Raw genomic sequence first — 14,833 nt, 5'->3', positions numbered from 1 at the left:
GCTGTCTAGAAGCATAGGCACTGAACAAACTGTCAAAGCAGAGATCACAATTATTCCTGATGTTCCTGACATCCATGTTCATTGCTCTTCTGTAAACAAAGATACCCCATGAGGACACAAATAGTATGCAAGTAGATTTCCTCCACAAAATTAGGACCATTCATTTGCTGACTTCCAAATGTTGTGTACACATACACATTGGGCCTGTCCGGAAAGGCTGGATAAGCTGGAATCCTAACTAGCAGAGGTTGATTGTCTGCAGGTTGATTGCCTGCTTTAGATGGAGTTGCACTACCTCTGAAGGGTCAGGTATGCAGCCTAGGGTCCAGCTTTGTCACTGGAGACCTAAATGGTCTCAGTGGCTAGGAGCATCTTTCACCAGCTTCAGCTGGTATGGCAGCTGTGATTGTTCCTGAACTGGAATAGTTTGATCATAGTGGTTCGGGCATGTATAACTTCAAGGCTGGATTACAGCAATATACTTTATATGGGGCTTTTCTCGTCGTTAATCCAGAAAATGTAGTTAGTGCAGAATGGTGATATATGATCCTGACAGGAGTGAGAGTCTGTCAGCATATTACATCTGTGTTCAAAGATCTGCACTGGCTGCCAATTTGTTACCAGGCCAAGTTCGAGGTGTTACTATTGGAATATAGGTCTATTAATGGCTTGGGACCAATTTACTTAATTAATCACCATACCCCATATGTGACTCCTCAATCACTTTGATGGGTAGCAGCATTTGTGCTCTGGAACCCCCTGCCAATAGACATTACACAGGTGCCTTCACTATACTCCTGAAAGCTTTTCTGTTTCAGCAAGCCTGTCCTGACCCATGATTTACATGTGTTTTACATTTTATTTGTAGGATTTTATTGGTTTCACCTTTATTCTTAAAATATGGTTTTAAGTCAATTTCTTTTTAATTGGTTTGTGCATTTTAACCATGTCTTGAATATAACTGAATCAGTTCGCCACTTGGAGAATTTTCTTCTGAGCAAGCAGTTTATACATTTTCATAAATAAATAAATAAATAAAGGAACAATGAATGTTTGAAGATCTCAAGGAACAGCCAGTGCAACCCCCTTCCTTGCATTCAATGTATACAATTCCAGATCCTGTGAAAAGGGCCATAACCAAGACAAGGTGCATGCCGTACACGGAGGACTGAGGAAAACAGAATTAAGGGAAGCAAGGGGATGTCTTACACAACCCTCGATTTCATATAGTACAGTGATGGCTAATCTTTTTTGTGATTTAGTTTTTACAGTCCCTAATTTAGAGCTGCTGCATCTGCAGCTTGACACCTCTGCAGCTTAAAAATACCAGTTTATCTAAACAATTATACAAAGTGTATCCTCTTTGTTAAAATGCTATATTGAGTTAATAATAATTGAGTTAATAATTTAAGAAATATGTGAAGAACTATAAGTGACAAAGTTAATTTAAATCAGGGGTTTCCCTTGGTGATTTAAATTGCCTTGATTTAAATCAATCCACCCTAGTGATGGGTGTGGCCAAAGGTGAGTGCAGCCACCTCTCTCACACACCAACGCATGCAAACATATACTACTGACACATACACAACCCCTCTCATCAGCTGATTTATATCAGCTGAGTAGGGGTTATTGTTTCCTTCCTGATCATCAGATTATTAATCTGAGGACTGAGGCAGGGGTACCTCCATCAGATGGTATCAGGGTTGTGTCCTAATTTTTTTTCTTTTTGGCACTACTGCCAAAATTGGGGGGATCCTGGGTGCCAGAAAAAAATGGCTTGGCAGTGAACTCAGGTTCCTGTATAAGGGGCAGAGCTTGGAAAAGTTACTTTTTTGAACTACAACTCCCATCAGCCCAATCCAGTGGCCATGCTGGCAGAGGCTGATGGAAGCTGTAGTTCAAAAAAGTAGCTTTTCCAAGCTCCGATAAGGGGTTAGCTGCCCCCCATGTAATACCTTGAATGTGTAAAATACAAATCAGCTACCATGGTTCAATCATTTTAGTGAGCGGCATAAATGTTCCATAAAAGCAGTAAATTTCATAATTTTGTAAAAGTTCTCATTGCACTTTGGTCCAAGAAATGCAGCTGGGGAGAGAGTGATTGCAGTACTTTTTTAAAATGCAAGAAAGAGAAAAATCTCACTGTCTACTCTCAAGTCAGGTATGCCACACAAACGCTAATAACTCTGAAGAAATCCCTTCCCCCCAAAGCAGCCAAGAATATCTCCATTTTTGCAGGGAATGAATCATCCTGTGAAAATGGGAAGTTCCATCATCAGCTTGTGTGGTCATGGACCAGAAAGACAAACTTCACAATGCACAGTTTCTCCAGGAATATCCCATGGGGCGTGTGCCAATCTTAGCACAGCATCAGTTAGCTCTGGGCACAGCATTCCAGGGGAGGCTGGTCCATTAGGGCAAATGGAGCATGGTCCCACGAACCTCAGTCTGCCCTCTGCCTTGCAGCTAATCCAGGCAGCAGCACTGACTGTCAGGTTTCTGCTCCTTAGTCTCAATAAGGGATGGAAGCATCTGTCAGTTTTAGTTCTCTCACTTTCTCATTTTTCCAATATTAAATTCAGTTCTCCACACTTCTGTGGCAACCAGTGCATTTTTATTTTTAAAATCCTCTTGAAAATTCTTCAGCATTTTAGTGTGAATTTCTCCTAATAAACACATTTTTGTAAGCAGTTTTGTCTAATGCACAGTTTTGAAAGCAATTTCTCTTAATGAAATGCATTTTGTGTTATTTTTATCAACATTTTCATTTTTATGCACAGTCTCCTAATATATGCATTTTTGCAAACATTGGAGAACTGCATTGCAAAATTCAAATAAGTGTGAATTTCAGAGGATAACTATATTTCTATAGTTATATAAATATAACTATTTAACATTTATGTAAAACCGCTGGGAGCTATCATCAGGAGGTTTGGGCTGCAGTGCCACCAATATGCGGATGACACTCAGCTCTACCTCTCATTCAAGTCCTCACCAGAGTTGGCTGTGGAGACCATGTCCAAGTGTCTGGAATCCGTGAGTGGATGGATGGGAAGAAACAGGCTAAAGCTGAATCCTGATAAAACGGAAGTACTGCTCGTGGGAGACAAAGGAGAGTTGGGAAATATTGACCTGGTGTTTAATGGGGTAAAACTGCCCCTGAAGGACCAGGTCCACAGCCTTGGGGTGATCCTTGACTCCGGGTTGTCCATGGAGGCCCAGGTTTCATCGGTGTGCCAGGCAGCTTGGGGTCAATTGCGTCTCATCCGAAGGCTGCAACCCTATCTTCCTATCCATCAGCTCCCACTCATAGTGCATGCTCTGGTCACCTCTCGTTTAGACTACTGCAATGCGCTCTACGTGGGGTTACCCTTGAAAACAGTCCGGAAATTACAACTGGTACAAAACACGGTGGCTCGTTTACTTACGAATAGCCGCCGTTATGATCATATTACCCCAGTGTTATACAATCTTCACTGGCTTCCAGTTATTTTCCGGGCTCAATTCAAGGTGTTGGTATTAACCTTTAAATCCCTACACGGTTTCGGCCCAGTATACCTGAAGGAGCGCCTCCACCGTCATAAAGTGTGCCGCCCTACAAGATCGGCCACTCAGGGCCTTCTTTCGGTTCCGCCGACTAAAGTGGCTAGGTTGGTGAGGACTCGAGAGAGGGCTTTTTCTGTGGCGGCCCCCACGATCTGGAACTCCCTCCCAATGGATCTTCGTCATGCCCCTTCCCTAGATATATTTCGCTGGGGTCTGAAAACTTGGCTATTCCATCAGGCCTTTACGACCTTTGAGACTTCCAAGGTGAACTAGTCCTAGAACTGTAAAAACAATCTACTAAATACTGTAATTTTTGTATTATACTGTACTGGCTACATTGTTTATTGTTTATTGTATTTTATCATGTTTTATTGTAAGCCGCCTAGAGTGGCCATTGGCTAGATAGGCGGCCTATAAATTAAAGTATTATTATTATTATTATTATTATTATTATTATTTCAGTTCTCTCATTGTTTTGGAAAGTGTGAATCTGAAAGAGTTAGCTTTAAATGTGAACTGAATTGAATTTCTTCCCCATCCCTAGTCTCAGTATTGCCCTTGTAGAGCTCAGCAGGTAGGAGGATGGGGGCAAAATTAGAAATACTTGGCTTTGCTCGTCATTGGCTTTGGCTCCACCTACTGTCCCAATGAGTATCAGCCACCTCTGCCATGCTGTTATCTTTTCATGCCCATCAAATGATGCTACAGTGCCACACCATATAAGTGCATGGAATTTTGGAAGAGTATGTGGTTTCTCTGACCTAAGGCGGATGTCTATTTCATGAGCTACCAAATAATGGAATCTTAGCAAACAGAATAGAGAAAATCGAAGATTCAACTTACACACAAACCAAGATTGCTGAGATTCTGTCAGAAGCATGTATACTTGCCAAGAACTCATCTCTACTATCAGCCATTTGGACTGATTTTCATATTTACAGTATTTTCCTCAAGCAAAGTTCTTTTGTTAAACTTGTTTTTGAAATGACAAATAGCTAAGTTGTATAAAGAGATTTTCTATGAAATAGTTTGCTTTTCAAACAGAACACAAGCTGTCTGACAGTTATATTATACAACATGGTTATCCTGTCCCTATTGTAATTGTTTTCGTATATCTTTTTATGTTGGGAAAACAAATGGTCTGTACAAAGACAGCATTATCACTATTGACTGGATTTTGTTAAAGACGGTGTTTCTTCTGATAAATTCTGAAAGACACTCTGGAATTAGTTAGATCAATAATATGCATTCACAACAAACTAACCCCTTGATGACATATATCAAAGATGGTATTGCAATGTAATTGAAACTTGTAAACTATAATATAATTCTGATTTATTTTTACAGTGCTGTAAGAGGCTCACCACCGCACACTCTCCTGTCCTTTGTTTTCAGATACTGAAATCTTGGCATTCTTAGTGATTGATGCTAGGCAAAGTAGTTGGTCTCTGTGTCTCTGTTTTCTATCTGCTCAAACACAATGCAGACAGATAGAAACAGTTTATAACCAATGGAGAACTCTTCTCCTGAAGACATCATATTGCTTCACTACTGTTGGATCCCACTGATTCTCTGGACTACACCCTTTGTACGACCAACACCTCATTTTTATTTTGTTTAGCAATAGTTTTGTGTGGCAGTAGCGATTCTTCCATGAGTTCAAAATGGAGTCTAGCCTCCATCCTTTCTCAGTTCTGTCCCTTCCTGTCTTTTGCATGGTGGCAGTGCCAATAGTATCATAGCCTAGGTTTTTTTTTTAAAAAAGATAGACAGATAGATGTCAATTTGATAGTCAACACCACACTAAGGCGATCCAGCTCCAAGGCTAACAGCAGCATTTTCACAATGCTTATCAATACACATTTTACTTAAGTTAAAATATATGCTTCTTAGTATATAATATCAGGAGAGAGGTAATAAAATATCCAATATAATTAACCACTTCGGATGGTTGCAGATCTATTAAATCTTAAGTACTTGCTTGCTTATCAAATCTGTCCATGATAATCCACCTTCCAGTTCCTGTAGGTAAAATTAAACTCTGAAATATATATAATTAGCATCACGATGACTACTTTTGTTCATTGCCAGACCCACAAAATGAAAGGAGGGTATCCTGTGGAGAGATGGAGGTGGCAGGAAGTGTAAAAAAAAGTAGTCTCCAGACAAAGCGACAGGAATTGAAAGGCTCAATGTGAAGTTTGTCTTGTTTCTGGGAATACGGTTCAATCCACGAAAAACAAAGTGAAATAGCTTGATTTCCTCGGCAATCAATCACATGAGAGAAACACTACATATAATTTATAACAATTTGTCACTTTTCAAAAGAGAGTACCAAGATGAAAATAGCATACAGATCAAATTATTTCTCACTTGACAGGGCTTAGGATCTTTAAATTAGAATGCAGTTATTGGCAAGAAATAGCAATTTTTTGTAATGCATTAGGCCTTATCACAATGAGACTTCTTTTCCAGAACCTTCATTAAAGCATCCCCCCTGATCTTTTCTTTCAGTGACCAGTCTTGTGTATACCAACAATATCATTCCTGGGTTGTTCCCTTGTTACCATTCAACAAACTGTTTATTCATTAAATGTAGAACTCTCAAGGAACATGCAAATAAATTTGTAATGGACAAAACTCCCACTCTAAAGGTGGCTGAGAGAGATAAGAATAAACTTTGATGGGGGAACAGAAATTCTATAGTCATTAGATTTTTATAGAGCCCAAATTCTCTGCTGTTGAAAAAAAATGGTTACTGTAATGTGAGTAGGAACTCAAGAGAATTAGATACGGTTGTATGGGGAATCAGTTGGGGATGGGACCAGTTGGAAAACGAAAGCAGAGCTGTTGGTTATGCTGCACACACTGTGAAGTAAAGTTTGTTCCTTCTAACCTGCCTTTGTGGTTCATTTCAAGACTTGCAAATATTACGTGGTGTCAGAAGACTACCTAAACACATAAGGCAGTGAAAAATGGACCAGTTGAAGCCTCCAGGAAAGTTGGTGTTTGAAGGAAATGCAGCAGAGAACTGGAGAAGATGAAAGCAAGGGTTTGAATTGTACTGCATTGCAAGTGGAGCAGATAAGAAAGATGAGAGACTCCAGTCAGCATTATTTCTGCATGTGGCAGGTGAAGAAGCAAGAGAGGTGTTTAATACTTTCCAGTTTGATGATGATGCAGATAAATATAAAATTCAAGTTTTGATGAATAAATTTGAAGCATATTGTGTGCCCAGAAGAAATGTTACTTACAAAAGGCACAGGTTCTTCACTAGAATACAGAGTGAAGAAGAAAGCATAGACCAATATGTGACTGAGTTGAAGCTTTTGGCTCAGACTGTGAATTTGGGGAGCTGTGTGATTCTCTTATTAAGGATTGCATAGTGTTTGGCATTCAGTCAGACAGATTGAGAGCCAAGTTACTAAGAGAGAGTGATTTAACCAGCCTCAGAGCAAATGGAGCCCTGGCACTACTACCAGCCCCCAAGAAAAGGAAATGCCACAGAGGCCTGTAGTAGCAGCAAAGGCCTGCTACAAGTGTGGTATCAGTCATCATGACATAAATGCTTGTCCTGCATATGGGAAGGAATGCAGAAGATGTGGCAAACTTAATCATTTTGCTAAAATGTGTAAAACTAGAGATAGAAAACTTCAACGCAGAAAAATGTTCTCAGTAGTAGATACAACTAAAAATGCTCATGATTTCTTCATTGGCACATTGAATTCTACAGCTCTGGAAGATGAATGGTGTGTGGATCTTCTCATAAATGATCACAAGTATGTGACCTTTAAGATTGACACAGGAGCACAGGCTAATGCAATGTCTTTGAAAACATACAAAGCCTTGCAAGCTGAACCACTTCAGCCTCAAATGCCAGATTAATAACCTACTCTGGAGAAAGACTGCATGTGTCTGGTAAATGTAACCTGGATTGTAAATATAAAGATCAAAGAGCTGAATTGGAATTTCACATAGTAGACTTTGATGCACAAGCTGTACTCAGTCTCCGGGCTGTGACTAATTTAAATTTGGTGCAAAGAGTTAATTCAATGAAAAGAGCTTCAGTAGATCAATGGGATGTTGCAGTTGAAGACAAAGATGTATTTGAAGGCTTAGGTTACTTACCAGAGAAATATGCCATCAAAATCAACCCACAGGTTCCACCTGTAATTCATGCACCTCGGAAGGTTCCAGTGGCACTAAGGGATAAAGTCTAAAAGGAACTGACTCATATGGAGCAATTAAAAGTCATAGTTAAGGTAGAAGAACCTACAGAGTGGGTGAATTCCATTGTGGTTGTAGACAAGCCTGGCTGGGACCAGATAAGAATATGTTTAGATCCAAGAGATATGAACAAAGCAATTTTAAGAGAACATTTTCAATTGCCTACTGTAGAAGAAATTACCAGTAAGCTAGCAGAAGCAGAATTGTTTACGGTTCTTGATGCCAGTAGTGGATTCTGGCAAATTCAGATAGATGACAACAGTTCCAGCCTATGCACATTTAATACACCTTTTGGCAGGTACCGATTTACAAGAATGCCATTTGGTATCTCTTCAGCTCCTGAGGTCTATCAGAGGATGATCCAACAGACATTTGAGGGTATTGATGGGGTCACATGCTACATAGATGATATCCTGGTGTGGGGGAAGACCAAAAAGGAAAATAATGAGAGACTGAAGAGAGTTCTGGACAGGTGCTGAGAGAGGAATCTGAAACTGAACAAAGTGAAATGCAAATTTGCCATGACTGAAATAAAATCTTTAGGACACATCTTAACCAAAGAAGGGCTAAAACCTGATTCATCTAAAATAGAGGCCATCACTGAAATGCCCAGTCCAAGTAACAAAGCTGATCTTCAAAGATTTCTAGGAATGGTGACTTACCTAGCAAAGTTTATCCCAAATTTGTCAACAGTAACAACCCCTTTAAGACAGCTGTCGGCCCAAGATGTTGGATTTTGCTGGATGTCAGTTCATGCAAAGGGGAAAGGAGCATACATCATATTTTGCAGACCAGTTGGCTGATAGGGGGTGGTGTTACAGGCGGAGCTTGGAAAAAGCGAAAAGAATGTACGCGTCTTCCCGCTGCGTATGCGGGCGCAAAAAGGTGTATTTTTTACATCAGGAAAGAGCAAACAAACAGGCAAAGTGGGGACTGTCAGATGACAAAGCAAATATGGAAAACATGGATTATCCGGGTCAGTTTGGACAAGCCCACAGTGTATACACCCATCCACAGAGCATTTCATGAATCTCTCCTGACATGAACAGTCAACTGGAGATGACTATAATTATCTCAATCCTAGCACATGATCTGAAGGCACTTGAGGTGTGCCACCTTGCTAAAGCTAAGGTGGTTTGGGTCTGGTCAGTGCATGCATGGGAGACTGGGAACCCTTATGTACATGGATAGGGAAAAGGTGGGATATGAATGTACTGAAAAAATAGATAAAATTAATCAGCAAAAAAATCAGAGAACAAACTGGCGTTTTAATGTTTGTTAAGAATTCAGAAGCAGTTATTCTTGTTAACAAGATTTATATACCACTAAAAATAATAAAAAGAATATCTCTAAATGGTTTACTTAACATATGATCTATTCATTAGAATAGCAATTAAAAGAGTAAACAAAATCAATTATCAAAATATAGATAAAATAAAGAGATCTGAAAAGCAAATGTACATAGTGGGTGGTATTCAATGCTAATCCTACTTACAGTAGAACCCATTGAAGTTAATAGACATGACGACCTTAGGCTTATTAATTTCAGTGGGTTTACTCTGAGAAGGATTTGAATACAACCCAACAAAATTACATGTCGGGGTAGGCTTATCTAAACAAAAAGGTTTTTAGCAGGTGACAAAAACTGTATGATGATGATGCCTGCTTAAGATCAATTCACTAATATGCAAAACCCTTGCAATTTAAGAATGTACCTATAGCCACATATATTTCTATTAAACTTTTAAAAGCAGGGAAATTAGGCAGCTATGGTGAATGCATCAGGGGAGTGGGAGACCTGACTCTGAGGTGTTGTACTGGTCTACAAATTTGTAAAAATCCAAACACAATTTGGGTTTGTCTTTCACAGTCCAATCCACTTCCTGTGTAGCTTAGAAGAATTTGGTAACATGTGCCTTAATTCTGCTGTTTCATAGCTGCTTTCCATATCCCATTCGAAGATGGTCACATAATAATAGGGATAGACAAATATGTTAATTGCGGTTTCTTTCAGTTCGTCATTTTTCAAGTCTTAAGTCTAGATTTCCACACTAGTTTTTGATATAGATATATTTAAAAACGTCATGAAAATTCATACACATTTCTATGTACATTTCACCTAATACAGGTATTTTGTATACAATGTTGCCTGATATATGTATATTTACAAGCAATTTTCCTTAATATAATGCATGTTGTACATCATTTTCACTAATATAAGCCTTTTTGTGCACACCTTTCTGTAATACATATTTTTGCTCACTTTTTTGTTGGAAAAAATTATTGCAAAATTTAGATAGGTCTCTAATTTTAGACTATCACTAATTTTTGGTTTGCATATTAGTTTGGGAAGTGCAAATTAGGTATGTTCCCATTGAAATTTGAATGAAATGAATTACTATATAATTGTTCCTATATAATAATAATGTGCCAATTTTTTTAATATATATATAATTTAACAAAACAAAGATTTCTTGGTCCAACTTTAAAATGATGTGGTCTCAATCCTGTTATGTCTACCCCTCTTAAAATTCAATTTCATAAGACAGGGTCACCAACCCATTGCCCACAGGTGCCATGGCACCCACAAAGGCCTTAAGTGGTGCACCCAGAAGGTAGCCCAGAATCAGAGCTTTCAGGGGTTTTTTTTAAGTAAGTCTCTAGACCTCCTAGAAAGAAAATTAGGTGCAGGTATCCTTCTAAGTGATTTATAAGAAATGAGCCAGTCCAGCTGCTCCTGCCTATCAGTGTTAGTGTTATTAGCCAATTAGTGAAGTCAGAGCTGTGACTGATACATGAGTTGTTTGGACTCCAAGCAACAGGAATCCTTGGAGAGTTGATGTTTTGCCCTTCTTTTTAGTATACTTGTCCTATTTCTATCTTTTTTCTAGAGCTGGTAATCTCCATAGTTTGCCCTTTCTTTTTCCCGAGCACCCAGGATGCAACTTTCCTATTCTGGGTTCACCTGAGATCAGGTAGTGTGTAGAAGTTATTTTTTGCAAATGCTGCTACACAATAAGTGTGGGTGAATGTTAAAGATTCCCTCTCCCCAAAAGGTGAATGTGAAAACTTTGCTAAGACTTAGGCATGTCTCCTGCTTTACAGGAGCTAATGACCAGGGACTCGTTATGAATTCACTGTATAGTTAACTTGCAATACAATGGTAGATAAGACTACTCAAAAGTAATTTTCTTTGTGTTTCATGGGGCTTACTTCCAGATAAGTGGGTACAGAATGGCAGCCTAGGCTAGCCTTAGGGTGGGCATTGGGGAAAAACAGGGTTCTTGTACCATCAACAGCTGTATGACAAGCAGAAATTCATTCATTCATTCATTCATTCATTACATTTATATACCACTTTTCCTCCAAGGAGCTCAAAGTAGTGTACATGGCTCTCCCACTCATCCATTCTCAGTTTCATCTTCACAACAACCTTGTAAATAAATATTTATTTATTTTATTACATTTCTTCCAAGGAGCACAAGGTGGTGCATATGTTTCTTCCCCTCTCCATTTTAACCTCACAACAACCCTGTGAAGTAGGTCAGGCTGAGAGACAGTGACTGGTCCAAGGTCAACCAGTGAGCTTCATGGCTGAGTGGGGATTTGAACCCTAGTCTCTTGGGTCATATTCCAACACTGTAACTACTACACCACACTGGTCAACAGGTTAAGACTTTTCCAGTATGGAAATACAATTATAAGAAAAACTTTTCCATGGTTGCTTTCTAATTTTGTATTATGCCATGTCCCCATGGCAGCCATTTTATGTTGTGCAGTGCCCCTATGACAGACATTTTGTGGCTGGCACTCCCAGCCCTCTCTCAAAATCTGTAATGTGCCTTCTGGGCCAGAAAGGTTGGTGACCCGTCATAAGAGAAAGTAACACATTTCTTAGCACAACAACCAGAAACACCTATGTTATGTGCCCTGTACTTACCCCTTTTCACCAGCTATATTTCTGTGCCAGGTTGCTATTAAATGTAATAGAGCCTTAAGCACAACTATATCTAGAGGTTTGGCTATTCCTGATCACTTTTTAAAAGATTGTTTTCATAGAACTTATTTGTGTCCTTTTAGAAATAGTAATGTAGCCTTGCCTATGTCTTCTTTTTTATTGTTGGTTTTTATCACAGCATGAGGCTTTTCATTTTAGTTCCTCTCCGTTCTATTTACTGGCTTTTAGTGATGACTGAAAAATTATTCTCAGTGTGCTGTAAAATCTCTCTTGCATTGTCTATCTCACATAAGGTGTGGAAAAATCTAATGTCAGTAGAGACAAATGCACAGAATCTCTCTCTCTCTCTCTGTCTCTCTCTCTCTCTCTCTCTCTCTCTCTCACACACACACACACACACACACACACACATACACATAAAATCTGATGGAAGAAATGGCATGCTTTAATTTAGAACTGAAACATAACATCAGCAGGTCCACTTGCTAGGATGTACCATTTCAGTGTATAGAAGGAAAATCACATATTTAAATGTTCCTCAAAAATACTTCCTGCACATACAAGACTTAAACATCAGAGGAGGAAAGGTTGTAGTCTACACCCCTCCCTAATGCACCAGTTTTGTATGCAAAACAGATTTGTATTTAAGCATGGGAAACATTCAAATATCTGATGCAGTGATAGATGAAAACCCCTGGAATACACTGGCAGTTACAAACAACACCAGAGAATTCTTGAGGGAAGGGTTTTTTTTCTCTGTCTCTTTCCCTCAGAGGTCTCAACATATTTGTTATTGTCCACCATGAGTCCCCAATCCCTCCCTCAATATCTGTATTCAGCAAACCTCCTTTATTACCTGATACAAGGATGGAGAATCTGTATCCGTCCAGATGGTGCTGGAGTAGGGTTGCCATATTCCAGTTCCACAAATCCGGGGAGGCTAATTTGCATATTATGCAAATTATTTGCATATTAATATTTGGATATTTGCATATTAATATTTGAATTGCATATTTGCATATTAATATTTGGATTGTCCAGTTGTTTTGTTTTTGTGCGTAGGAATTACCATCAAAAACTGGGGAAAATTGTGAGAATTTTTTTTTTAAAAAGCAACATTTTCAGCCTTAAATGCCTAGACTCTAGTTTCCAACACTATGGAATATTTATTGATTGATTAAGAGGATTTATATCCTGCCCTTCTGCTGTTAAAAACAGAGCTCAGCACAGCTTACAAATATAATAAAAACAATAAAAATACACAATCAATATAAAAACATAATAAAAACACAAAATAGCAACATAAAGTAAATCAGGGCAGCAGTACGGTTAACCATTACATATACGATATATTTCAGAGATGTGGTGGGTGGAGAAAAACAAGAAGCCAAAATGTTAGAAAAAGGAGTCTTTCACACCACATGCTCAGTTCTAAATACTGTTGCAGCAAGTTTTAGAAGTTCCTCCAGTATTCCACTGATGCAGGCACTCAGACATTCAAAGTATCTGTATGTTTCTTAGGTTTTATAAAAGTAGAGATTTGCTTAACTCAAAATTTCTTCTCCCTTTGATCAACCACATCTACACAGGTTCCACCTCCATACTCAAAATGATACTGGGCCTGGAAGTGTGCAACAACCCCACACATACCTTGCTAATTAGACCAATGCCAGGATGTCTGTCTTATCGACTACTCTCCTGCTCCCCCCCCAACGGGCATCATGAAAGACCCAGTCCTGGGCTCAGAAAGAAAATAAATATCTGGTCCTCTTCAAAGTACTGATAAGCCTCTTGTTTTAATTAAAATAATAATTATAAATTCTTGCTCTTATCACTAATGGGAGTTAATTACCTTGCCTATGCTGCTGTTGCTTCTATGGCTGTAACGGAGTGAGGTTAAAGATAAGTGAAATGCAAATAGGAAAAAAAACACAAAAGGCAGTAACACTTTCCTAAATGTAATACCATACCAACCACAACAAGATTCCTATGAGTAAGGCAGAAAACTCAGCATCCCACAACCAGTCAGGATTCATAACCAAAAACCCAAACTAAAAAAACCCTAGCAGCCAGTCAGCCAAGGTCACAGAAATCCCCATGCAGCACAGCCTGACCTGGGGACTGCAGTTAATGCAGAATGCTGCAGCACAATTGCTGACATGAGTGAGATCCTATCAGCACATAATACCTCTGCTCTGAAATCTGCATTGGTTGCTGATTTGCTACTAGGCTAAGTTCAAGCTGTGCTTTCCATGTTATGGGTGCCACATAGTACTTGTTCTGCTCTTGTAAGAAATCAGTCCTGTAAAGTGGCAGCGCCTAAGCTTTGGAACTCCTTGCCTATTTTTTTTGTTCTCAGCTCAGATGTTGTGTGAACCCCTAAACAGTTTAGCTGACTTGCATAGGAAGATTATAGTTGTTGCATGAATAAGGGATGCAACGATAAGCTATGCAGCCCAATTTGTATGTGTGTTTACACAGAAGTCCATTAAATTATGAGATTTACTGCAAGGTAAATGTGCATAGGAAGCAGCTGTTTAAGCTACAATTCCCAACACAGATTTCCTGTTGGGGAGAAACTCCCCAAGTGTGTTCAGCAATTCTGTAAAAAAATTAAAAATTTACACATGCACACAAATTGTTGCTTCATCTGATTACTCACAGAACAATGTCCAAAAAAGGCCATTGTTTGATGCCTGACTGCTGTCATCAAAGAAAATAGCTTCTGCCTCAGAAGAATTGCCTAAAGACACATCAGTTCAGCAAGCTGAATGAAGACGATCAACACCTTGAGGATGATCCTCAAGTAACAGATGGACAACCATATTTTTCCACCAGATTTGTACCAACAAAATCCTATACATTTCCAAAAAGTAAGGGTAATGGGTCTTGTCAGCTGAAATGGTTTGAGAAGTTCACCTGGCTTCATTATGATGTGGATCATGATGTGGTTCTTTGCCATGAATGCAGTAAAGCATTTATAGAGAAGAAGGATTTGGCTCTGCAAGAGGTTGCTCATAGCTGTGACATGGTTGGTGATGCACTAAGTACTGTGAAGGATGTATCAAACATGATCGTTGTAAAATGGAAAGCATATATTCC

This window comes from Rhineura floridana, chromosome 8, assembly GCF_030035675.1.
Source record: "Rhineura floridana isolate rRhiFlo1 chromosome 8, rRhiFlo1.hap2, whole genome shotgun sequence".
Classification (NCBI taxonomy): Eukaryota; Metazoa; Chordata; class Lepidosauria; order Squamata; family Rhineuridae; genus Rhineura; species Rhineura floridana.
The sequence above is the reverse complement of the archived record's forward strand: the minus strand, read 5'-3'. Positions refer to the sequence as shown.